Source organism: Tachyglossus aculeatus, chromosome X4 (genome assembly GCF_015852505.1).
Source record: "Tachyglossus aculeatus isolate mTacAcu1 chromosome X4, mTacAcu1.pri, whole genome shotgun sequence".
NCBI lineage: Eukaryota > Metazoa > Chordata > Mammalia > Monotremata > Tachyglossidae > Tachyglossus > Tachyglossus aculeatus.
The window spans coordinates 43,988,184-44,013,164 of NC_052098.1; positions in this window are offsets into that span (position 1 = coordinate 43,988,184).

Genomic DNA, 24,981 nt, shown 5'->3' on the forward strand with positions numbered 1-24,981 from the left:
CTCTCATGTTCCTCCTAGCATTTTTGCATTCCCATGAGTGCTGATTCAATACTGCTGAGCTACCTGTTCCAGGACCTCATTAATCATATTATCCTACCATTTGGTGGATGTCTTTAGGTTTTGGAATCTCACCATTGGTTGTCCAGGTTTTTATCTACTAGCTTGATTTTCATGCCGTAGAAGGTTTTATAGGCTTCCATATTAGTATATAATCATGAGAACCTGCAAGATGTGGATATAGCATTTCTTGCTTTGATACAAGTATTTTTTTCCTTTTGAAATCACTTAGTCATTTCCATTGAGCTGAATATGAGAGACTAGATATAAATAATAGACACATGAGGAAATCAATACTAAATCAATATCAGACGAAAACAGGAGTTTTGAGGTAGCTGAGGAGATGGCATGATCAGAAAGATAGGGCCATTATTCATCCAGATTTTAATGAAAAGTTGTTCTTATTGGGAACTGATCATTGGAATGGGGCTTTAAAGTGTTGCAGACAGCCTGAGGAAATAGATGACTTAGTTAAACATCAGTATTAATATTTAAGCAGTAAAAACTTCGAATGTCCTTCCTCTCCTCGAGTTCATTAAGCCTCTAGAGAAGCCTCACAGATTCATTATCTTACTTCTGGTAGGGTTTCTCATCTCTGAATCTCAAAAAGAAAGAAATGAGATTTAATGACTTCAGAGGTCATGATACTTCTCACCCCTATAGTAGCTGAAAATGATGACCTTTTTATCCTGATCTGAATTCTGCCTTCAATTTACTGCTTTAACTTCCTAAATCTACATTCCTTAGGGTTCCTGCCATCTTTAAAACCATTTTCACTTTTGTTATGAAGCTCAGTCAAAATTTTCATTATTACACATGGCTTCAGAAGAAAATGCAACGCAGGGGATAGGGTCTTTGCAGTTTACAACAGATATGGAAAAGCGCAAGACGCAACATCAAAACCTGTGTGTTGCTCTTATGGTTTTTTCAGTGGATCGGGCCTCTGGTAACTCTGAAGTAAATTTGTCTGCCCTGAGAAGTTCAATAAGGTCTTCAGGGTATGCCACAAGAATATGGTTGGTGAAGTCAGAGATAAAGGTGCCAGGTCAGACTCTTTCCCTATCACTGTCAGAGGGAATCAGGGTTGTATGGACAGTCCAGTCCTTTCTATGCCACCTTGTTTGGGGATGCAATGAGAAACTCGATTGAGAATACACTTCTGAGCCACTTAGAAACTCTTCCAGCTCCACAGACTACAAGCCTCATCAAAAGACTGAGATAAATCATACCCAAATATCCATATACTAAGCCATACAGACAAGAAGACCTGCAAATTATTATGAATCACTTTGTCGAGGAAAACCGAGGTCATGTACAGGCCTATATACTGCAAGTCCAATGCACAACCAGAGATTTAGGGTGGCAAAAGTAGAACCTGGTGCTGTTGCTGAATTCTGCTACATGGGCAGTACATTATCCAGCAATGCACTAATAGTCTACGAGTTGGAAAACAGAATCAAAACAGCCAGCCTGGGTTTTCAGAGACTGATAGAGTTTGGTAATCAATGTTACTTTATTACTCTTTTCCAGCACCCTTCTTTGAGAAGTGTGACCACCCCTCACCTCTTGTTTTGCAGTAATCATACATTAAGATGCACGTTCAGTCCTCTCCTTCAGACTGGAGACCACAGTTTCCCCATATGCAGAAGGAAAATATATTTTCCCACTCCACCTGTTTACCCCAACTCTTGGCGGTAGCCAGCTGAAAGTCTGTTGCATGTTGCAAGGTTGCAAAATTGGTTTACTTTTTCCCCAAAAGTCCCATACAGCACGACAGAGGGCTGAGTCTTCGATTGGTGTCTGCTTTTGCTAGAGAGCATTCGGTCAGGGCTTTGAGTACTTTTGCTCAGTGAAATTCATCAGAAATGCCTGTTAAACCAACAGAGGTTTCCAAAACATCCAGGGTAAATTGATCTTTAAGCATTCAGGAATGCAGCTGCATACCTTGCTAAAGACAAGATGGCAGGAGGAGATGGTGTTGCTGAATTGTGACTGGTTGATCCCTTAGAAGAAGAGAACAATCATCAAGTTCCTCAAAGCATCCTGGTGTTCCTGTTGGAGACAGAATCCTAGATGGACCAGTGGTGTGATTTAGTAATGGCATTGCTTATGTTTGAAATCCCTGCACTTCCCCCTTGACTATTAATAATACCCTTTAATTGAATAATGCTTTTCACTTTTTCCAAGGCACATTCACATTTATTTTTCTCATTTGGTCTTTGAAATACTCCTGGGATGTAGAGAGAGGGATACATTGTTATTCTTATTTCATAAACGAGGAAATTGAGGCATAGATAAGCTAAATGACTTGTCTAAGGCCACACAACAAGGCAGAGGCAGAGTTGAGGCCAAATTCCAGGTCTTCTGACTTGCAGACATGGGTATTTTCCACTAAAACCTCACTCCCCCTCTTCTGTCATCTGTCTAGCAAAGACAATGCACTTTTCAGCAGATTTTAGACAAGCTCTCATGAATAATTACTTCTTGTTATTTCATTCAATTAAAAATTTCTTGGATCTGGACAATAATTTGGCAGTTCTTTCTTCCACAGCTTAGCCTCTTTTCACCGCAATGGAAACAAATCTTTTCTCCAGGATGCTCTGGCCAGCAATTTGCAATCCACAAGTGTGCTGACTTCATTCCAAAGAAAATAATATATGTAAGCGGAGAGGCGACCATTTCCTGATTGAAATCTCTGACTACCATAGTACATCCAAATTTCTAGCAAGGGAACCTGGGTCAGTAACTGAAAATGCGTTTCAACAAGGAAGCGTTGATTAGTGAAAATTCCAATCTTAAACTTCAAACTTGCTGACTTTTTGCGTGTCGTTTGGGCCCATGCAAGCAATATAAACTTCCCCAAACCTTGTTTCCAGCTCTCAGTCTATCTAGGGATAGTTTTGTTTTCCTTCAGCAAAATTCTGAGAGTTGCATTAGCTCGAGATTTAGAGGTTGAATATTCCAAGTGTGGTGCTAAACACTGGGGTAGATCCAGCATAAACAGTTTGGAGACAGTCCCTGTCCCACATGGCGTTCACAATCTAAGCGATAGGGAAAGCAGATATCTTATGTCCACTTTACAAAGAAGGAACTTGAAATGCAGAGAGAATGGGTGACTTGCCCAAGATCACACACCAACCAGAAGTAGAGCTGAGATTAGAATTTAGATCTCCTGACTCTCAGACCCATGCTCTTTTTACTTAGTTACCTCCAACTCATGAATTTGCAAAACCACTCACTTTTGCAAATATGGACCTCATCCTTGTCTGTTCAAGAGCAAAAGTAAGGCACCACTTGCCTCTTTGCCTCAGAGCCAGGCTACATTTGAGTGGAAGAATTTTTAGAGATGTCTTGGGCAATTTGTTAGCTAATAGCACCAGCCAACATTTAATGATCTATGTTCATGGAGAGTAAGCACAGTGCAGATAATTAAAATACACAGATAATCCATTGACTGCATTTTAAAAGATGCTTTCCACTTCCTCCCTGACTTATCCTTTCCAGAGTTGTTCCCACTCTCATTTTTCTCCTGTTTACTCAGGGATGGAAATGGTAGAGGTCAGTGAAATGACTAAATGATGGACGGAAGAGAGGGACAGAGAGATTAAACTTTTCTGTCTATGACCCCGAGTCTGTGGGTGGTTCTTCCTCTTCCTCATCCCCTGCCTTGGCCAGGATTTTTCTTCGTTTTTTTTCCTTCACTTTCTTCTGCATATATTTACTGCCAGTCTCCCAACAATCTCTTGCACAAATACCAAGATTTTCCCAAAACGAATTTTGCAAACAAATGAAGAAACACATCCAAGCGCTATCTTAATCCCAACTACCCCTCGAGACTCTAAGCTCAATGTGGGCAGGGAATGTGTCTGTTGTTTTACTTTCCCAAGGATTTAGCACAGTGCTCTGCACACAGTAAGTGCTCAGTAAATATGATCAAATGAACTGAATGAATGAACTCTTTATTTCTTGTGAGATATTACTTGCCAGCATTCATTCTAAACACCTCTTGTGACACTTGGAGGGAAAAAGAGGAAAATGATCAAACTCTCCATGGGATTCTTTACCTCCTTCAGGACTGGCAAAATTTTCACCGTAAATAAGTCAGATGAAGAATTAAATCATTAGTTTGTCCGTGTTCACCAAGGCACAGGGAATAATCAAAGAGTATTCTTAACAGGAACCTTTCTGTCAACCTCCAAAACCATTGGGAAAATTATCCCCATAATTGAAAAGGTCTGATATCTTCCCCAGAATATGAGGCAAACTACAGAAAAGTCAGGCCATTTCCAGGAGGTTTATGGGGCTCAATTTTGCTTATAACATGATTTCACAAGAATTGAAGCTAATTGAATTTGGGGAGTAGCAGCCACTATTTATAGAGAAAAGCAAATGCCATGACCTGCTTGAGCCAAAAATGGAGGTAAGCTCGAATAAACCCAATTTACAATTTCAGTCTTTTTAGTTGCCAGATAAAAGACACAGAAAAAGCAATGATGCTTCAATCAGCAGTTGACTTGAGGAGTTTACATCCAGCTGTTACCCTGCATTTGAAACACTAAAAGGCCATTACTGTCTTCTGATGAAAGAAGAGAAAGAGAAACTTTTCACAGACTGAAGTGCTCCTCTTTAGAAGGGAATGACATTCAGGGGTCAACAACACCTGAACCAGGTAGTGGATACCTAACTCTTCATGGTGCTTGTAGCAATACTTCTTCTGGAAGCCTAAATTGGGTGCTTTAAAGATGGACATGTTCTGTGGACCCAATTACTGGATCCACAGCGCTTAGAACAGTGCTTTGCACATAGTGCTTAATAAATGCCATCAAAAAAAAAAATCCTGAAGAATTAGCCATTAAAAATCCAACCAAAAATGTAAATAAGTCAAATCCACGGATTTTCATGTACACTTCAATGACAATGTGCCTGAAGCAGTTCTCTGGGGTAGGGAAATGATGCTCCATTGAAAGTGAGGGGCTTTTTTCAGTGGTTGCCAATGTGGCTGATTACTTCCATATGAGACTGATAATCCCTTTTGCATTGTGCATGTGTAAAGATTGACCCTTACAGCACTGTTGCATTTGTCATCCGCAATACAAGCTCCTGTTCTAAGACATTAACCTCATTTCTACCTTCTATACAATAGCACCAGTCTGATCTTTCTTATCCTGTCGCCTCCAAACTATCTTCTGCTATGCTACATTATCTGAAGCTTTACTCTTTGTGCTTTTAAACGTTTCTTCTTTCTTTCTGGTTCACTGATTCCTCATTTCCCCATAAAACGGCATTGGGTAATCAAATCAATAATATTTATTGAACGCTTACTATGTGCAGAGCACTTGGGAGAGTATAATACCTCAGAATTAGCAGACACATTCCCTGCACAAAAAGCGCTTACAATCTAGCGGTAGTGTATTTTATACCTATTTTCCTCACATCTCCCATTCAGAAAAGGTAATAATAATGATGAAGGCATTTATTAAGCGCTTACTATGTGCAAAGCACTGTTCTAAGCGCTGGGGTGGTTACAAGGTGATCAGGTTGTCCCATGGGGGGCTCACAGTCTTAATCTTAACTGAGGCACAGAGAAGTTAAGTGACTTCCCCAAAGTCATGTGGCTGACAAGTGGTGGAGCTGGAATTTGAACCCATGACCTCTGACTCCAAAGCCCATGCTCTTTCCACTGAGCCATGGTGCTTCTTAAGCCATGCTGCTATTCAGGTGTGATATGATGAGCATTGCTTTCATGCTGGTAAACTGACTGCATTCCAGGACCTCATTATAGGAGATCCTGTCTTGCCCTATGGTGTTGGTAGGTATGAAATAGTGGATAGAGCACGGGCCTGGGAGTCGGGAGGTCATGGGTTCTAATCCCGGCTCTGCTACTTGTCTTCTGTGTGACTTTGGGCAAGTCACTTCATTTCTCTGTGCCTCATTTCCTTCATCTGTAAAATGGGGATTAAGACAGTGAGCCCCACGTGAGACAGGAACTATGTCCAACACGATTTGCTTGTATCCACCCCAGTGCTTAGTACAATGCCTGGCACATAGTAAGTGCTTAATAAATACCATAATTATTTTCATTATTAGAATTAGGGTGTGGCATCTGTGGTAGGTCCAGCTCCCACACCATGATTTACTGGGCAATTTGTTGTCTAAGTAGTGAAAAGGAGCTCTGTGGAGCTGATGGAGAACCTTGGTTTTGTAAAGAGATTTGTGGGGGTTCAGTATGGTGCATAGCCTTAGTCTTCTTCAGGCAGGTTTATCATTTATAACATTTTGCTGATTGTGGAAATTCTATATTCTACAATTTTCATATGTGGGTGTATTATTAGATCCCATTTATTTATGTTTAGTAGTGACTATACAGCCGATTCAAGTACTCTCAATGATCCTTAGCCTGTTGAATTGAAAGTATTTCCCAGAGGGGCAAAAGTATGTTTTAAAATATGCTTCCTAGTGGCATAGACTCGATTCAAAAGAAATGAGACCTTTATTCTGCTTTACTATGTTGGTGTGGGGAAAAGAGTCAATTTGGGTGCCTTATGTTCTAACCATCTGGTTGTGGAGTAGCTTTATGGTGTCGACACTTTTCCTTCCAGGTTATGTTAGAGCTGATGGTGTCAAATGCTTTTGTAAGGTCTACAAACGTCCATGGTGTTCCCATCATCACCATCACCGTCATTATCAACATCATTAACATCATCATTACCACCGCCATCATCAGCATCAACATTGGTATCATCATAAAAAGATTATTAAGTGCCACTTCATGGACAGCACTGTTCTGGGTACTAGGGGGAGAAAAATCCCAGCAGAAATAAAAGGCATGGTCTTTGCCCTCAAGAAGCTTCAAATCTGGGGAGACAGGGAGACATAAATTGCCAAGCAGACAATAGATAAAAGAAAAAACCAAAAATAAAAATGATAAAAACAAAAATGATATAAATGTAGGTGCTCAGTAAATATGATTGAGTGAATGATTGAACTTTTTTTGGACTTCACATGCTCAAAACTGAACTCACATATTTCCACCCAAACCCTGTCCACCTCCTGATTTTTCTACCATTCTAAATAGCACCATTCATTCATTCAGTTCATTCAATCATATTTATTGAGTGCTTACTGTGTGCAGAGCACTGTACTAAGCTCTTGGGAAGTAGAAGTTGGGCAAGTACAAGCACCACCATCTGCTATATCTCACAAGCCCTTAACCTTGACGTTATCCTGGATTCATCTCTCTCATTCAACACACATATTCAATCTGTCACCAGATCCTGCCATTTTAACCTTCACAGAATTGCTGAAATCCAGCCTTTCCTCTCCATCCAAAGTGCTACCACTTGAATCCCAGCACTCAGCCTATCCCACCTCGATTACTGCATCAGCCACCTTGCTGACCTCCCTGCCTCCTGTCCCTTCTGACTTCAGTTCATGCTTCATTCTGCTGCATGGATCATTTTTCTACAAAACCATTCAGTCCATGTTTTCCCACTTCTCAAGAAACTCTGGTGGTTGCCCATCCACGTCTGCATCAAACAGAAACTCCTTACCATAGACTTTAAAGCATTCAATTGCCTTGCCTTCTCCTACCTTATCTCACTGATTTCCTACTAAAACCCAGCCCACATACTCCTCTCCTCTAATGCCAACCTACTCACTGTACCTCGATCTCCTCTAATTCACCACTGACCTCTCACCCACATCCTGCCTCTGGACTGGAGCACCCTCCCTCTTCATGAAAAGTAGCATGACCTAGTGGATAGAGCACAGGCCTGGGGGTCAGAAGGACCTGGGTTCTAATCCCGGCTCCCCCACGTGTCTGCCGTGTGACCATGGGAAAGTCACTTTACTCCTCTGTGCTTCAGTTACCTCAACTGTAAAATGGGGATTAAGACTGTGAGCCTGGTGTGGGACAGGGGCTGTGTCCAACCCAATTACTTTGTATCTACCCGAACAAAATTGCAATGGGCAATTTTGAGATACCTGTGCCTCCGTTACCTGATCTGTAAAGTAGGATTAAGACTCTCAGCCCCATGTGGGACATGGGCTGTGTCCAAATTGATTAGATTGTATCTACTTCAGGGCTTAGTAAAGTGCCTGACACATAGTAAACATTTTAAAAATACCATAAAATAGTGCTGGAATGGTTCACTGTCCAGAATGGGGCTCATAGTCTAAGTGACTTCTCTTTGAATGGTCAGGAAGATGGATGACTTGGATCAGTAATGATACCTTGGCACCTGTGTAGACTTTGTTATGGGCAGGGAATGTGTCTGCTAATTCAGTTATATTGTACTCTCCCAAGTGCTTAGTACAATACTCTGCACATAGTAAGCACTCAGGAAATATGATAGGTTGATTAAACTTCAGTTCAGTGCTTAGCAGGGCAAAAGTCACTGGATTCTCACATCCAAGGGAATGGAGTGTATGTTGCCTACCATGTTTTAACAAACACCACAATTATTACTGTTATTCTTTTGCTGGAAGCATGATGAAATTTGTGAGATTCTGAAGCAGAAAATTGGAACTAGGTAGTTCTTGATTGGGAATGATTTCCTCCTGTCAGGATAGGAGCAGTAAAGACAGGAGGTCATTTGGGCTTCAGTTCACATTTTGAGTCAATATTCAGGCCATTTCATCATTTTATTTTAGCTCATTCCTCCACCCCAAAAGAAAATCCATGTGTAATCCACTTTCCTGTTCACTTCTTCCTCTGCCTGTGAAATATGATTTGGGATAGGAGGGAGGAAGCAATTAATTAAAAGGGGAATTAATATATCATCTCCTCCCCTCAGTAATATGAAAGTGTATTTTGCAGTAAGTTCTTAGATGGGTGTTCTAAGTTTTCTGCCATAACTTTTAGGGTGGAGACAAGGACCAGAAAGATTGCATTCATCTTCCTGGGCTGTCAGAAAAATTGACAGAGAATTACAGAATCCTAGAAATTAGAGATGAGAGAGAGAAGACCTATAATGTCATCTGGCCTATTTCCCTGCCAGCACAGGATAATTCTCTACAAAAATACTTTCCAGTGCTTTGTTCAGATTAATGTATTCAACAGGTTAACTCATTCATTTTTTATGAAAAGCCATTTATGGTCTCAGCTTGTCTTTTTCCATATTTGAAGTTCAGGCATGGCTCTAGCAAGCCTGTTTTTAATGTTTGAGTTTGGGCATAAAGATGGGTATGCTCGCTGTTCACTTCTTGTGAATTTCTTCACCGTGACAACAGCAACCTCTGCCTCAGAACTGCCCATTGAAAATATCACATTTTTCTCCTCAAAGTCCTTAATCATATCCGATTGTTTTCAACTAAGGAAGTTTTAAAATAGAAGAAGAAGGAAATCAAAGTGTAGCACTTAAACGGAATGGATGCTAAATACTAGAGTAGGGTTACCGAAAGAACTGATTCTTTTGATAAACCTAACAGGAGAATGTGTGTCCAATCTTGGGAACTTGAGAATGGGGTTGAAAGAGATTCCTTTATAGAGCCTTATATTGATCTCATCAGACGTCTCCCATCTTAATGAGCCCTGGATTCCTGGCTGATGGGGCCTTCAAGGAGAGTGGAGCAGAAAACATAATGGTAATGTGGACCTGTTCCTATGGCTGTTAACTGGTGGGGTGGAAAGAACTCTGATCAAGAGCCATTTAATATTCAGTTCAGAGATTTCAGTGCATCCAGTGGGGTGGTTTTTTGTTATTGCGCCTTTATTTGGAAATTGAGAAAGTTCTCTGATAAGTAAAGCTCAAGGGGATTTGTTTTAAAGCTGGTTTAGTGGCTAACCATGCATTCTAAAAACCTGCAAAGCTTTGGTTCATTGGCCATAAAAGACCTGTATGTCAGATTAGCATATTTAGTGAATTTAGAAACTGTGTCCTGCAAGTTAAGTGATACGCAAGATGAATCTAAAGAAATCTACTCCAGCTTCCTAGAATTTATTGATTAGTCCTTAGCAGCATTGGGGATACTGATCATTTTGTGATGACCCATTTGAGGTTTATTAGATTTGGCTATCATGACCATCATTTAAATCATAGTGCATTTATTTTATTTTTAATTATCAAAATGAAATTATATTTTGAATGATTAAATGATTTGGAAGCATCTTCAACATTTTTGCCTTGCAGCTGGGAACAGTCCAATAGACAAAACTGTTTCTTGGATTTTGCACTGTATACAGCATCTTCTGTGTTGCCCAGCGAACTGCTAATTTTTTTTTTAATAGTATTCCTTAAGTGATTACTATATGCCTGACACTGTACTAAGCACTAGGGTAGATACAAGCTAATAAGGTAGAACACAGTTCATGTCCCACAAGGGGCTCACAGTCTTAATCCCCATTTTACAGATGATGTAACTGAGGCATGGGGATGTTAAGTGCCTCGTCCAAGGTCACACAGCGGACAAATGGGGGAGCCAGGATTAGAACCCAGGTCCTTCTGATTTCCAGGCCCTTCCACTAGGCCACGCTGCTTCTGCAGTTTCTCTCAGTTAACTTATAAACACACATTGCAGGTCATTGTCCAACCCAGACCAATCAAGGTTACAATTAGTGAGAGAGCCTTAGTGACAATTAGTTGGTGAACCTTATCTGAAGTAGTTTGCTGTCTTCTGTGTTGTAGTTTATAAACAAGGATCCACTGGGGAATATCAACCTACTTACTGTGCCTCATTCTCATCTGTCTCACCCTTGTTCCTGCCCACTCTCCACCTGAAACTCTCTACCCCTTCATAACCAAGTAAACAGTCTCTCCAACTTCAAAACACTACTAAAATTACACCTCAATCATGCAATCACTAATATTTATTAAGAACTTACTGTGTACAGAACACTATGGTACACTAGTACACAAAGTGCTTGGGAGAGTAATAATAATAATGATGGCATTTATTAAGTGCTTACTATGTGCAAAGCACTGTTCTAAACACTGGGGAAGTAACAAAGTGATCAGGTTGTCCCACGGGGGGCTCATATTCTTAATCCCCATTTTACAGAGGAAGTAACTGAGGCAGAGAGAAGTGAAGTGACTTGCCCAAAGTCACACAGCTGACCATTGGTGGAGCCAGCATTTGAACCCATGACCTCTGACTCCAAAGCCCAGGCTCTTTCCACTGAGCCATGCTGCTTCTCCAATACAGACTACAATATAACAGAGTTATAACAGAGTTTCTAGATGCATTCCCTGCCCTCAAGGAGTTTACAGTCTAGAGGGGTAGACGGGGGTGGGGGCATTAATATAAATGGGTTACTGATATGTACATAAGTGCTGTGGGGCTCAGGGAGGGGTGAGTAAAGGGTAGAAATCCTAGTGCAATGGTGAAACAGAAGTAAGTGGGAGGAAAGGAAATGAGGGCCTAGTGAGGGAAAGTCTCTTGGAGGAGATGTGCCCCCAATAATGCTTTGAAGATGGGGAGTGTGATCATTTGTTGGATATAAAGAGAAAGGGAGCTCCAGACCAGAGGTAGGATGTGGGCAAGAGGTCAGTGGGGAGTTAGATGAGACTGAGGTACAGTGAGTAATTTGGCATTAGAGGAGTGAAGTGTGTGTGCTGAGTTGTAGAAGGAAATCAGTGAGGTAAGGTAGGAGGGAGCAAGGTGATTGAGTACTTTAAAGCCTTTGGTTGTGGAGGTCCATGGGCAACTGCGGGAGGTTCTTGAGGAATGGGGAAACATGGGCTGAACAGTCCAGAAACCCTTCCCTAACATCTCATAACCTAACCCTATTTTCCCTCCCTTTCTGTATCGCCCATGCACTTGAGATAGTATCCCATAAGCACTTAGGTACTCACCCCATTCCCACAGCCCTTGTATATGTATCCTTATACTTGGTTGCTTCCTTTACCTGTAATTTATTTTAATGTCTGGTTTCCCTGCTAGATTGTAAGCTCCTTGAGGAAGCAATTACATCTATGTATTCTATTTTACTCTCCCACACTCCTAAATTCAGGGCTAAGCACAGCGTAAGAGCTCAATAGATACCCCTGTTTGATTAATGACTGATCAAGAAGCTTGGTAGTGACTGGTTTCCTTTTTTCTGCTTTTTGTCTTCTGCTACTACTCTTGACAGTGTTGAGACAGCAGACCCAACTTTCACGTCAGCAGAAGTAAAATAGATGTGTCGACCAGCCCTGGAATCTATAGCTGATGACTAGATTATCCCTGACTATTCATTCATTCATTCAATCAAATTTATTGAGCACTTACTGTGTGCACAGCACTATACTAAGTACTTGGAAAGTCCAATTGAGCAATAAAGAGACACAATCATTGTCCTCACTGGGCTTACAGTCTAAAAGGGGGGGAGACAGATACCAAAAAACAAGTAAACAGACAACAATATAAATAAATAGAATTATAGATATATGCACATCAAAACAGTAAGCAGGCATTAATATAAATAAATAGAATTATAGACATGTACATATGTACACAAGTGCTGTGGGGAGGGAATAGGGGGTAGAGCAAAGGGAGTGTGTTGGGACAATGGGGCGGGGTGGGGGAGGTGAGGAAATTGGGGGCTTAGTCTGGGAAGGCCATCTGGAGGAGGTGAACTTTCAGTAAGTCTTTGAAGAGAGGAAGTGTGATTGGCAGATTTGAGGAGGGAGGGCATTCCAGGTGATGGTGATGGTGATGGATTGGGTGATGGTGAAGGCTCTGGTGATGGATTGGGTATGTAGGGTGAATGAGAGAGCAGAGTCAAGGATGACACCAAGGTTGTGGGCTCATGGGCAGGAAGGGTGTTTGTGCCATCCACAGTGATGGGAAAGTCAGGGAGAGGAGAGTGTTTGGGAGGGAAGATAAGGAGCTCTGTCAAGGATATGTTGAGTCTTAGGTGGCAGGAAGACATCCAAGCAGAGATGTCTTAAAAGCAGGAGGAAATGCGAGCCTGGAGGGAGGGAAAGAGAACAGGGGAGGAGGTATAGATTTGGGTGTCATCCACATAGAAATGACAGTTGGAGCCATAGGAGCAAAGGGAGTGAGTGTAGATGGAGAATAGAAGGGAACCAAGAACCCTTGAGGAACCCCTACAGTTAGGGGATGGGATGGGGAGAAGGATCCCGGGAAGAAGACTGAGAATGAACGGCCAGAGAGATAACAGGAGAACCAGGAAAAGATGGAGTCAGTGAAGCCATGGTTGGATAATGAGTTGAGGAGAAGGGGTTGGTCCATGGTGTCAAAGGCAGCTGAGAGATCAAGGAGGATTAGAATGGAGTAGGAGCCATTGGATTTGGCAAGAAGGAGGTCATTGGTGATCTTTGAGAGGGCAGTTTCAGTGGAGTGGAGGGAGCAGAAGCCAGACTGGAGGGGGTCCTGAAGAGAGTTGGAGGAGAGGAATTCAAAGCAGCGAGTGTAATAATGACAGTATTTGTTAAGCACTTACTATGTGCCAAGCCCTGGGGGAGATACAAGGTAATTAGGTTGTCCCACGTGAGGCTCACAGTCTTAATCCCCATTTTACAGATGAAGTAACTGAGGAACAGAGAAGTTAAATGACTTCCCCAAAGTCACACACCTGACAAGTGAGGGATCCAGGATTAGAACCCACCAACTCTGATTCCCAAGCCCCTGCTCTTTCCACTGAGCCAAGCTGCTTCTCATAGATGACTCTCTCCAGGAGTTTGGAGAGGAAGGGTAGGAGGGAGATGGGACAATAACTGGAGGGGGCTGTGGGGTAAAGGGAGGGGTTTTTTTTAGGATGGGAGAGACGTGGGCATGTTTGAAGGCAGAGGGGAAGAAGCCACTGGAGAGTGAGTGGTTAAAATGGAGGTTAAGGAGGGGAGGAGGGAAGGGGCGAGAGTTTTTATAAGGTGAGAGGGAATGGGGTCTGATGCACATGTGGAGGGGGTGTAACTTGAGAGGATGGAGGAGATTTCCTCTGAAGATACTGCTGGGAAGGATGGGAAAGTTGAAAAGGGGGCTGAGAGGAGGGGGGATGGACAAGGGGGAGGGATAATTTTGGGGACCTCAGACCTGATGGTGTTAGTTTTCCTAATTAAATAGGTAGCCAGATCGTTGGGGGTGAGGGATGGGGGAGGGGGAGGGACAGGGGGCCTGAGGAGGGAGTTAAATGTCCTGAACAACTGACGAGGGTGATGGGCATCCATGTCAATAAGAGAAGAGAAATAGTTTTGCTGGGTAGAGGAAAGGGCAGATTTAAGGCAAGAAAGGACTAACTTACAGTGGACAAGTTTGGCCTGGTGTTTAGCTTTCTGTCAGCAGTGTTCAGCGGCTTGAGCATAAGATCGAAGGAGGTGGACAGTGGAGGTGATCCAGGGCTGTGGGTTAGTGGTGCAAGAGTGATGAAGGGATAGGGGATCGAGTGAGTTGAGCTGAATAAACCCACCCCCACCCTACTCCAGAGCCTCGTCTGTTCTGCACATCGTCCCTCCCAATCATGGCTTTAAAAACTGTTTCTCTGGTTTTCCATGAATCCCATACACCCCCCTGCCCCTTCTTCCACACTCTCAAATCCACCCTTCTGATCTATTTTGGGTTTAACTGGGCTGAGGCACAGGGTTCCAGATTTTCTTTTTTTAATGGTATTTTTTAACCGCTTACTATATGCCAGCCACCATACTAAGCACTGGGGTAGATGCAAGATAATCAGGTTGGGCACAGTCCATGTCCCACATGGGGCTCATAGTCTCAATCCTCATTTTACGGATGAGGTAAATGAGGAGAAATGAAGTGACTTGCCCAAGGTCACACAGTAGACAAGTGGTGAAGCCAGGATTAGAATCTTTCCTCTCCTGCCTGTGGATGCAGGAGCTGACCCTAAGATGAAATGCTGAGCTGGGGACGTGAACCACTTCACCTCTTCTAGGCCTTTCCCAATGTGTTTGACTGAATTATGTCTTACTCATGGACCTTTACAGAACCTCTGACTTCACTAAAATCGATTCCGCTGAATCTTTAAAGAAGAGCAAAGAGCAATGTGTCTTGGACAAGCCTGCCACCTCCCAGCTGTAGTAATGTCTCCTTTGGTATTGTCTCACTAGGTTCTTAACCTCAGGCTTGATATTCTACAACTATTTTGTACACTATGCTGTAAAGTTTCTTGGCCCTTGAGGGAATCAGCTTGCCTTCAACAGCTCTGAGTCCTTTAATGCACTCATGGGAGAAATCAATTGCTTCATAACATTGGTTTTAGAGGAGGACACATCCAAATTTGCTAAATTGATATTTAGCTTTAAGATGATATCACATAAGAAGAACACTTAGAAACGATATTTTAGGGTTTGCACCTTTGCATCTTTGCATCTTAGGTAAAATTGTGGATTTGCAGTACTTTGAGATTGATCCACTGTATCAGTTAATACACGCTCCTACTCTTCACATGTGCCACAGTCCCATTTAGGCATTGATCCAGTTTCATTGTCTCTGCACCAAATATATAGATGATGAGAGATGGAAAACTAAATTAAGATGATTCTCTTCTTCCCTCTCAAATATTACCACAGGCACAGTCAGCCTATAATGTATATAGAGAGAGCTGTCCTTTGTTTTTAAATATGAGATGACTGTGTACAAGCATGTTTGAAAAGACCAATAAGTTTTCGACATACCCTACTGTGGTGAACAAGAGTGAATTCATCTTGTAACACAGAAGCATTTCCTAAGAGACTATTCTTTGACTCCGTGAGCAACAAGGTCAAAGGAGGAATTGGAGGAGAAACTGAATTATCTTGCTGAGAAGTTGGAGGAGGACCTGGATTACTGAGGAGAAATGGAATCATTTTGCAGAGGGGTTTGAGGAGGAGATAAATTACCCTGCTGGGAAGGAGAAAGACTGATAGATTGGGGTTAAGCCCACAGGTTAAGCATAAGCAGGGAGGGGTAGCCGACCACCCCCCCACCACACACACAGCCCCCCAGCTTCAGCTGGGACAGCAGGCAAATGGGGCAGTGAATTGGGTTCCCCCTGAAACAACTGATAAAAGAGGTAAAGATCTGATTCTCTGGGCTGCGGCAAAACCATCTAAGCCAAGCACTGAGGTGCCTACTGTGGCCACAGCCAAAGCACCTAAGACTTGAACCAGGATGACTTGCTGCAGAAAGCCAGACTTCTTGGACTCCTCTGACGTGGGACCATCTGTATGACCTTGGGAAAACCAATTGGATTGGTAGCTATATTTGTTGTAATTTGTGTGTGTGAGTGAGTGTGTGTGTGTGTGTGTGTGTGTGTGTGTGTGTGTGCGCACACATCTACCCCCTGTTTGTAGTAGGTTAAGTATGGAATAAAGTTTTCCACTGGTTACAGTGTGGTTTCGTTTTACTTTGAACTTTGAGTGCCTGATATTAAGGGGAATCAAATTTCTGGCAAAGAGTTCATAGACTGAGCTCCTGATATAAAGGGGAGGCAAAAAAACCCTGGGAAAGAGCTCATACATTGAGCACCTGATACTAAAGGGGAGGCAAATTCCCTGGCGGCCAGTTCATGACATCCATTCTTTGCTGCAATATTGGGAGTGTTCCATATAAAATCTACTAGTTTTCAAACCTGCTTCTTGACATCCTGATTTTTGAAAACCTTTGAATCAAGGAGAGCAGTCCTTCTCCTGGTTTCTGCCTGTTGGGCTGGTCTTCTCCTGCAACTGTTTCCCAGCAGTCCTCTGCTATTTCACATTGTTCGAGCCAGTTTATTAGTATTGATTTATATTAGTTTTTCAGGCCACTACACAGCAGCTGCCAAGGTATCCTGCTGTCATCCTTTCTTCTCATATATCCTGCCCATTGTAGCTGGGTTATTGTAAACATTACTTCGGTGCTTACTCCAGGATTTTATTGTTGGTAATCTTGTCCTGACATTTGATGTTGCGGTTGGTTCATGGGGGTGCTGGTAAACCCCCTATGTTCTAAAAGCTTGGATGTGTCTTCTAGAGTAAGTTCAGGTCTGAAGGCGTCTGCATCCTTGCAAAGTCCCAGATTAATGTAACGTACTTGAAATACTCATCCATTTGGATACTGTTGTGCATGAACATAAACCATTTCTTTTAACACCAATGGCACATGTACCTAGATAGGTTTTTGTTGTCAGAAATTTGTTTTCTAATTCCCTAACAATGTTATAACCATAATGGGCAGTGAAAACATGTGTCATGGCAGCACTGAGTGTATCAAAGTCTGATTTGACCTTCTAGTTTGATAATAATGAAATCTATTATTCCTTGATTAGGTGTTCCATACATGAATGTTAAATGTCTCAAGCTGAACATTTTAATACTGTTCAAGTCAACAAAATACTTCATATGTATTTAAGGATTTTAATTAGAGAATTTCAAAGCAATTAACCCATTCTATAAATTTTTAAATAAATAACCATATGTCATGGACCTGAAAGAGATAGGGAAGCATAGTGGAAATCATTCATTCATTCAATCATATCTATTGAGCACTTACTGTGTGCAGAGCTACAGTGCTAAGTGCTTGGAAAGTACAATTCAGCAACATATAGAGACAGTCCCTACCCAACATTGAGCTCACACTCTAGAACAGACAGGTATAATGGGAATCTGAAATTATACCCAAAATAATGATAATAATAATAACACTAACAAAAATGACAACAATAATAATAACAATTGTGGTATTTGTTAAGTAATTACTGCGTACCAAGCACTGCATTAAGGACTGGGGTAGAAACAATATAAGCAGATTGGACATAGTCCTTGTCCCACATTGGGCTCACAACCTACAAGTGAGGGAGAACAGTTATTTTACCCCCATTCTAAAATGAGGAAACAGAGGTACAGAGAAGTTAAGTCACTTGACTAAAATCACACAGTCAAAATCATGTGATAGCATTAAATCACACCACTTAGATTAGAATCCAGGTCTCCTGATTCCTGTTCCAGTACTTTTCCCACTAGATCATGCTCTTTCTCATTTAAAAGCATCTTAATGTCCCCTATCCCTGTTTTACCTTCTCTATTTGGTTTTCAGGAGAATCTGCATTTATGGAAGAATATGCACGATATTTGCAAATACCTTCAGGCAGGTGGAAAGTGGGGGTTATAGAAAAGGGATGAATAATTTATAAATGTGAAGATACCAATGGAAATTTTGAAGTGCAAAATGAAATTTGGTGGGCTAATGATCTATGAACATGATGTGAAGTGTGGATTGATTGAATAACAGAACTGAGAAAGGCCCAGATGTAGTAGTTTTGGTAGACCAGTGAGGCTAAAAGCCCAGGCACAGTCTAGCTTTGCTAATGTCTTTCTCGATTCTTGAAGTGCTTTCCCTTACAGTTCATTTTTGAATTAGATATACCTCACATCCTTTCATTAGCTCCAGAATCAATCATTAGCTCAGCAGAGCCTCTCTGGGAGGTGCTATTCTACGTTTACCTCTCCATAATCCAAATTCACTGTTACACAACCACAGACCTGAAGAAAATGCACACCCGAACACTTAAAGCCAGACTACAGGATTATATTTTTATTAGGCTTCATAAAATAATGAAAAATATTTCATAAATGGAATAACAACAATAATTGGCAATGAACAGGTCTACCAGTTCTGTTATACTGTACTCTCTCAAGTGCTTAGTACAGTGCTTTGCACACAGTAAGTGCTCGATAAATGCAAGTCTTTGATAGTAATACAGTGGGACTTGAAAAATGAACACCCAAACCACTTCAACAGAATATAGGTTTAGGCTGAACAGTCTGACTGGGAATTTGCCCTTCTATATTAAAGATATCAGAATACAGAACTATTTAGTAATACTCTGTGTCTTACCCAGTTTCTCATGGACTGTAAGCCAACTGGTTAATAGAGTTGAACACGGAAAATCTCTTCACGCAAAATGCAATTTGGAAGTCCAATAATTCCAATACTTTAAGTTGCAGTTATCTAATGTGTTTTTTTTTTCCTCAAATGAAAGAAGGGAAAAAAGGCTACAGTTTATTTTTCTGGACATTGCTATTAAGAGATCTCAAAAATAAAATTCTTTTGATGTTTGAATGAATAACAATTGCAGCACCAAACCACTTCTTTGTTAAGCCCGTTTACATGAAAAATGAATTATAATAAGATGTTGGCCCCTAGAGAACATAATAAATTATAAATTTCTCTTCAAATGTAGCTTTTCTATACCCTCCACTGCTTCCCAAACATGAAACTCAGAATAAAAGTTCCTAATAAGTTAGAGGAGGTGTAGATTTTAGAATTACCAAACTCTGTACCATTTGGGGATATCCAAAAGAAACACTGTGTTTGATATTTTCTGCTTGTGTTCTTGACAGAACAAAGACTGGCCATCGTAAGTCATGGAAATTTCCTCTGAAAGCACAGATGCTTTTTATCCATCCAAAACTTGTGCTGAGATCAAAAGGTGAGTTGCATGCATTATGGGTAGATGTTTTGTAGGCAGCTTATTTTGGGTCGAACAAAGATGCATTCACGAGTCTAGGATGAAAAGTTCATTTCACACTCAGTTATAAATCAGTAGTGGCTGAAAACTCTACTCCCTTTAAGACAGCACACAGGCAACTTAAGGCTGTATGACAAACAGCTGAACTGTACAAGAACATTCTGACAGGCTTTGAGCTTTCCTGAGGAAAGTGCTCTCTAAATAAAATCTAATATGGTTACTATTGTGGTTAAGCTGGTTGTAAACTACCTTGCAGATTTGTCATTTTTATAGACTTTTTGTTGTTGACCACTGCTCTTTTCTCTTCAAATTTTTATTAATAAACCTTTAGAATCTCATCTTGAATGGAAGTGATTGACCTGAGGTCACTGAATGCTCATATCTAGACCTGGTTGCTGAGAGAAATTCAAATGCCCATGAAGGCAAACCTTCTTGTCTCCTGGTCTTTATTTCCTGTTAATCAAGAAAAATGTATAAGAGACACAAAATGTGACCAGAATCAATTAATGGTATTTATTGAGTGCTTACTGTGTGCAGAGGACTATATAAGTGCTTGAGAAAGTACAATACAACAGGGTTGGTAGATGTGATACCTGCCCACAAGGAGCTCACAGTCTAGAGGGGAGGTATTAATCTCAAATAGATACACTGGAAGTCCAACCAAGGAGAAGACATAAAGGGAAGGAGGAGGATAGATGGCAGCCCAGATTGGAATGACATAGGCCCAGCATAAATACTAAAGCAATATTGCATTTCATTTAACACCCCTGTTCCTCACAGAGGAGCAAAGCCCAGAGTAGTCAGTGGGGTCAGCTCTGAGGGTTTCCAGTCAGCCACTCTACCGGCCCCTCCAAGCCAGTTCGAGAATAACAGTGTGATCTTGACTAGTCACTTAATGATGATACGTATAAATCACTTACTATATTCACAACATCTCTCGAATCTGGCCCTTCCTATCCACCCAAACTGCTAGCACGCTGGTCCAAGCAATTAGTATCCTGCCTCAACGACTGCTTAACAAATATCAGAATTACTATTTTATGATTACTGCTTTGTCTCATGTGGGACTATTAAAGTCTCATTGTATCAGCATCTGCTAACTATAGGAGCATAGATCATGCTTATAATCAACAATGGTTATTTAAAAATCAAATCAACATAAAGTGTGAAATTTTGTGACAACCTTTAAAGCGTTAGCATGAACCTAGGATTGTTAGATTTAAACAAAAAAACCCCACCCCTCCTCATCCTCAGTTTCAAGAGTCGAGAACATTGAGCAACTGCTTGCTGTGTGCAGAGCACTATATTAGGTACTTGGGAATGTGATCCCTGCCCATTGGGATTTTAGAACCTGGGCAGCAAACCAAGCAAACCAATATAAGCAATAAATTGATCAATCAAATGTATTTATTGAGCACTGTGTGCAGAGCACTATACTAAACACTTGGGAGAGTACAATACAACAGGGTAGACAGACACATTCCTTGCCCACAATGATTTTGTAATCTAGATGGGGAGACAGACATTAAAATAAATTATGGGTATGTACCTAAGTGTGGTGAGGTTGGGATAAGGCTGATATCAACTGCTTCCAGGGTACAACTCCAAGTGCACAGGTGATTCAGAAGGAAGAGGGAGTAGCGGAAAAGAGAGCTTAATCAGAAAAGGCCACTTGGAGGAGATGTGATTATAATTAGTTTGTGAAGGTAGGGAAGGCGGTATTGTTGTATATGAAGGAGGAGGAAGTTCCAGAGAAAAGGGAGGATGTGGGCAAGGGGTTGGCGGTGAGATAGGTGAGATCACAGTAAATGAGTAAGTTGGAGTTAGAGGAGAGAAACATTTAGGCCAAGTGTGGTAGCAAATCAGTGAGGTAAGGTAGGAAGGGGCGACCTGATTGAGCACTTTGTAGCAAATGGTAAGGATTTTCTGTTCAAATTCCTTACGGTGGATGGACAACCTTTGGAAGTTTCTGAAGAGAAGGGAGACATGGACTGAATTTTTTTATTTTAGAAAAATGATCTGGATGACAGAATAAGGACTGGAGTTGGGGGAGAAATGAGGCAGGGAGGTCAGCAAGAAGATTGATGCAGAAGTCAAGGTGGGGTATAAGTACTTGGATCAGCACCGTAGTAGTATGGGTGAAGTGGAAAGGGAGGATTTTAGTGATGTTGTGAAGGTAGAACCAGCAGGAGTTGGTGACAGATTGAATATGTGGGTTAAATGAGAGAGAGATGAGTCAAGGATAATGCCAAAGTTATGGGCTTGCGAGAGAAAAGAAATGGTTTTGTCTACCAAGAGGGGAAAGACAATGGGAGGACAGGGTTTGAGTGGGAAGCTGAGTTCCATTTTGGACATGCTTAGTTTGAGATCTAGATACAAATAAAAAAACACAGGCCGTCAATGAATCAATAATAAAAGTAAACCAAAAAAGTTTACGTGGCTAAGAGGATGACATAGGATGGAAGGAATTAAATGTTTTATCTAAAATTAGATTTTACCTTCATTTTCAAAGTTAATATTTTACTATGTGCCAAAGCACTGTATTATCAGATTGGTCATTTTCCCTGCCCCACAAAGGTCTCACAATCAAAGTGTATGGATGATAGATATTTTATCCCCATATTATAGATGAGGAAACTGAGGCCCAGAGTGCTACATTTAGCACTGACCCTGAGGTCAGCAGCAAGCCTAGAATTAGAACTCAGGTCTTCTAATTTTAATCCAATTGGTCTTTCCACTAGGTCCAGCTGCCTCTTAGCTTTATGAATATTTCCAAACAGTGGGGGTTTCATTGTTCTTTCTCTGTGATATTTTCCACTGTAGCCCCCTCCTTCCTCTCCCCCTCATCCCCCTCCCCATACCCCCGCCTTACCTCCTTCCCCTCCCCACAGCACCTGTATATATGTATATATGTTTGTACGTATTTATTACTCAATTTATTTATTTATTTTATTTGTACATATTTATTCTATTTATTTTATCTTGTTAATATGTTTTGTTTTGTTGTCTGTCTCCCCCTTCTAGACTGTGAGCCTGCTGTTGGGTAGGGACCATCTCTATATGTTGCCAACTTGTACTTCCCAAGTGCTTAGTACAGTGCTCTGCACACAGTAAGAGCTCAATAAATACAATTGAATGAATGAATGAATACCAGATGGTTACCTAGCCCATGCCACAATTAGAAATGCCAACTGGGCATAAGAATGCCACTTCTTGGAAGATTCCTAGTTCTTTTCTGTTCCCAATGTCCAATCTGCACTCTGAGAAGATCTCCACTCTATTCCGCCTTCTCGGAGATTTTCAATATTTCTCCTAGAAATCTACACAGGATTCTGTTGTCTCTCTTCACTGTCCTTCTCCGCTTACCTTTTCACACTTTCTCCAACTCACACTTCCGTTTGATCCTAGTAATACTAAAAAGTTCACATTTACATCTGGCTTCTGCAAACCATCCCTACCACTGTGTAGACACATTCTGTAGTCTAACTCTGAGTCTCAGGTCTTGAGGTCTGGGAAATTACATGCATGATTTATTGAAAATAGCCTTCTGTGTTGCTTACCACAATCTAAACTAAATGGAAACTCCATGTAGCATGATCTAAAGGTCAGAATATGTTACAGGTGTCTAACTGTGATCTGTGAGAAGGGTGGTAAGTGGAGTTACCTTTGGTGCACCCCCAAACCCTTTCCCTCCTGACCTATTCACTCATTTGCTAATTCCCATCCACCTTTACCACTTTATTCATTCACATATTAATTTGTGAGAATCAGCATGGCTCAGTGGAAAGAGCACACGCTTGGGAGTTAGAGGTCATGGGTTCTAATCCCGGGTCGGCCATTAGCCAGCTGTGTGACTTTGGGCAAGTCACTTCACTTCTCTGCATCTGTTACCTCATCTGTATAATGGGGATTAAGACTGTGAGCCCCACATGGGACAACCTGATTACCTTGTATCCCCCCAGCACATAGAACAGTGCTTGGCACATAGTAAGCACTTAAAAAATATAATCATTATTATTATTATTATTCATTGACACTTCAATCAATTAATAACCAGCATTGTTCATTGAGTGCCTACTCTGCTGAGGGAGTGCCTAGAGAAGCAGCATAGCCTAGAGGATGGAGTATGGTTCTGGGAGTCAGAAGAACTGGGTTCTCATCCTGGTTCTGACACTTGCCTGCTATGTGACCTTGGGCTAGTCCCTTAACTTCCCCATGCCCCAGTTTCCTCAGCTGTAAAATGGGGATTCAATACCTGTTCACCCTCCCAGTTAGACTGTGAGCCCCAAGAGGGACAGGGACTGTATCCAACCTGATTATCTTGTATCTACCCCAGTTCTGTGCTTGGCACACAGTCTTGTCTTATGCTGTCGAGTCATCTCTGACCCATAGCGACTCCATGGACACATCTCTCCCAGACCACCCCACTTCCATCTTCAGTTGTTCTGGTAGTGTATCCACAGAGTTTTCTTGGTAAAAATATGAAAGTGGCTTACCACTGCCTCCTTCCATGCAGTTAACTCAAGTCTCCACCCTTGACTCTCTCCCATGCCGCTGCTGTCCAGCACAGGTGAATTTTGACATGCAGCAGTTAGCCTTCTACTCACTAGCCACTGCCTAAGCTAGGAATGGAATGGATATGCCTCTGCTTGACTCTCCTTCCCATAGTTGAGACTGATGGAGTACTGGAAACTCTCCAGGTGCAACTCTGAGAGGGGTTTGGCATATAGTAGGTGCATAAAATGCTATCATTATTATTATTATCATTACTCTGTGTGGAGTACAGATGGGGGAAAAAAGAGAATCGAACTATGGATAGTAATAGTAGTAGTGATGGTATTTATTAAGTTCTTCCTGTGCACAACACTGTACTAAACACTAGAAGAGAATACACAGATGGGAAAGACATGGCCCCTGTTCCACAGAGACAGACAATCTAAAAATAGGGAATCAATAAATGTTTAAATAAATAAGTGGACAAGAGAATAAGTGCTTAAATACTGGAATAGGTAAAATAATACATAAAAGGATATGGAAACTACATAACAAAAATGATACAGGTTGAGTGAACAAGTGCCGAGGTGGTGGCTGGGAGAAACTGAACAGGGGATAAGAAAGATTATTGGGGATTGCCATCTGGATGAGGTGAGAATTCAGGATGAAGGGTGTAGGCTGGGGCGTAGTCAAAGAATACAGTTGATAAGTAAAAGGAACCAAGCTGATGGAGTTACTTAAAGCCACTGTGCAGAAGTTTCTGCTTGATGTGGAATGGAAGGTATACAACCATTGGGAGTATTGAGGAGTGAAGAGATAAGTGCAGAATTACACTTTGGCAAAATGATGCAGGTGGCAGAGTGAAGCACGGTCTGGAGAGAAGAGAGTCTGGAATCAGGGAAACGAGTCAAGAGGTGGATTAGAGTAGGCTAGCCAGGATATAGTGAGTGTTCGGGCCAGGGTCATGGATATTTGCATGGAGAGGAAGGGGCAGATCCAGGAAAAGTTATGTAGGAAAAACTGGCAGGATTTAATGTCAGACTGAATGT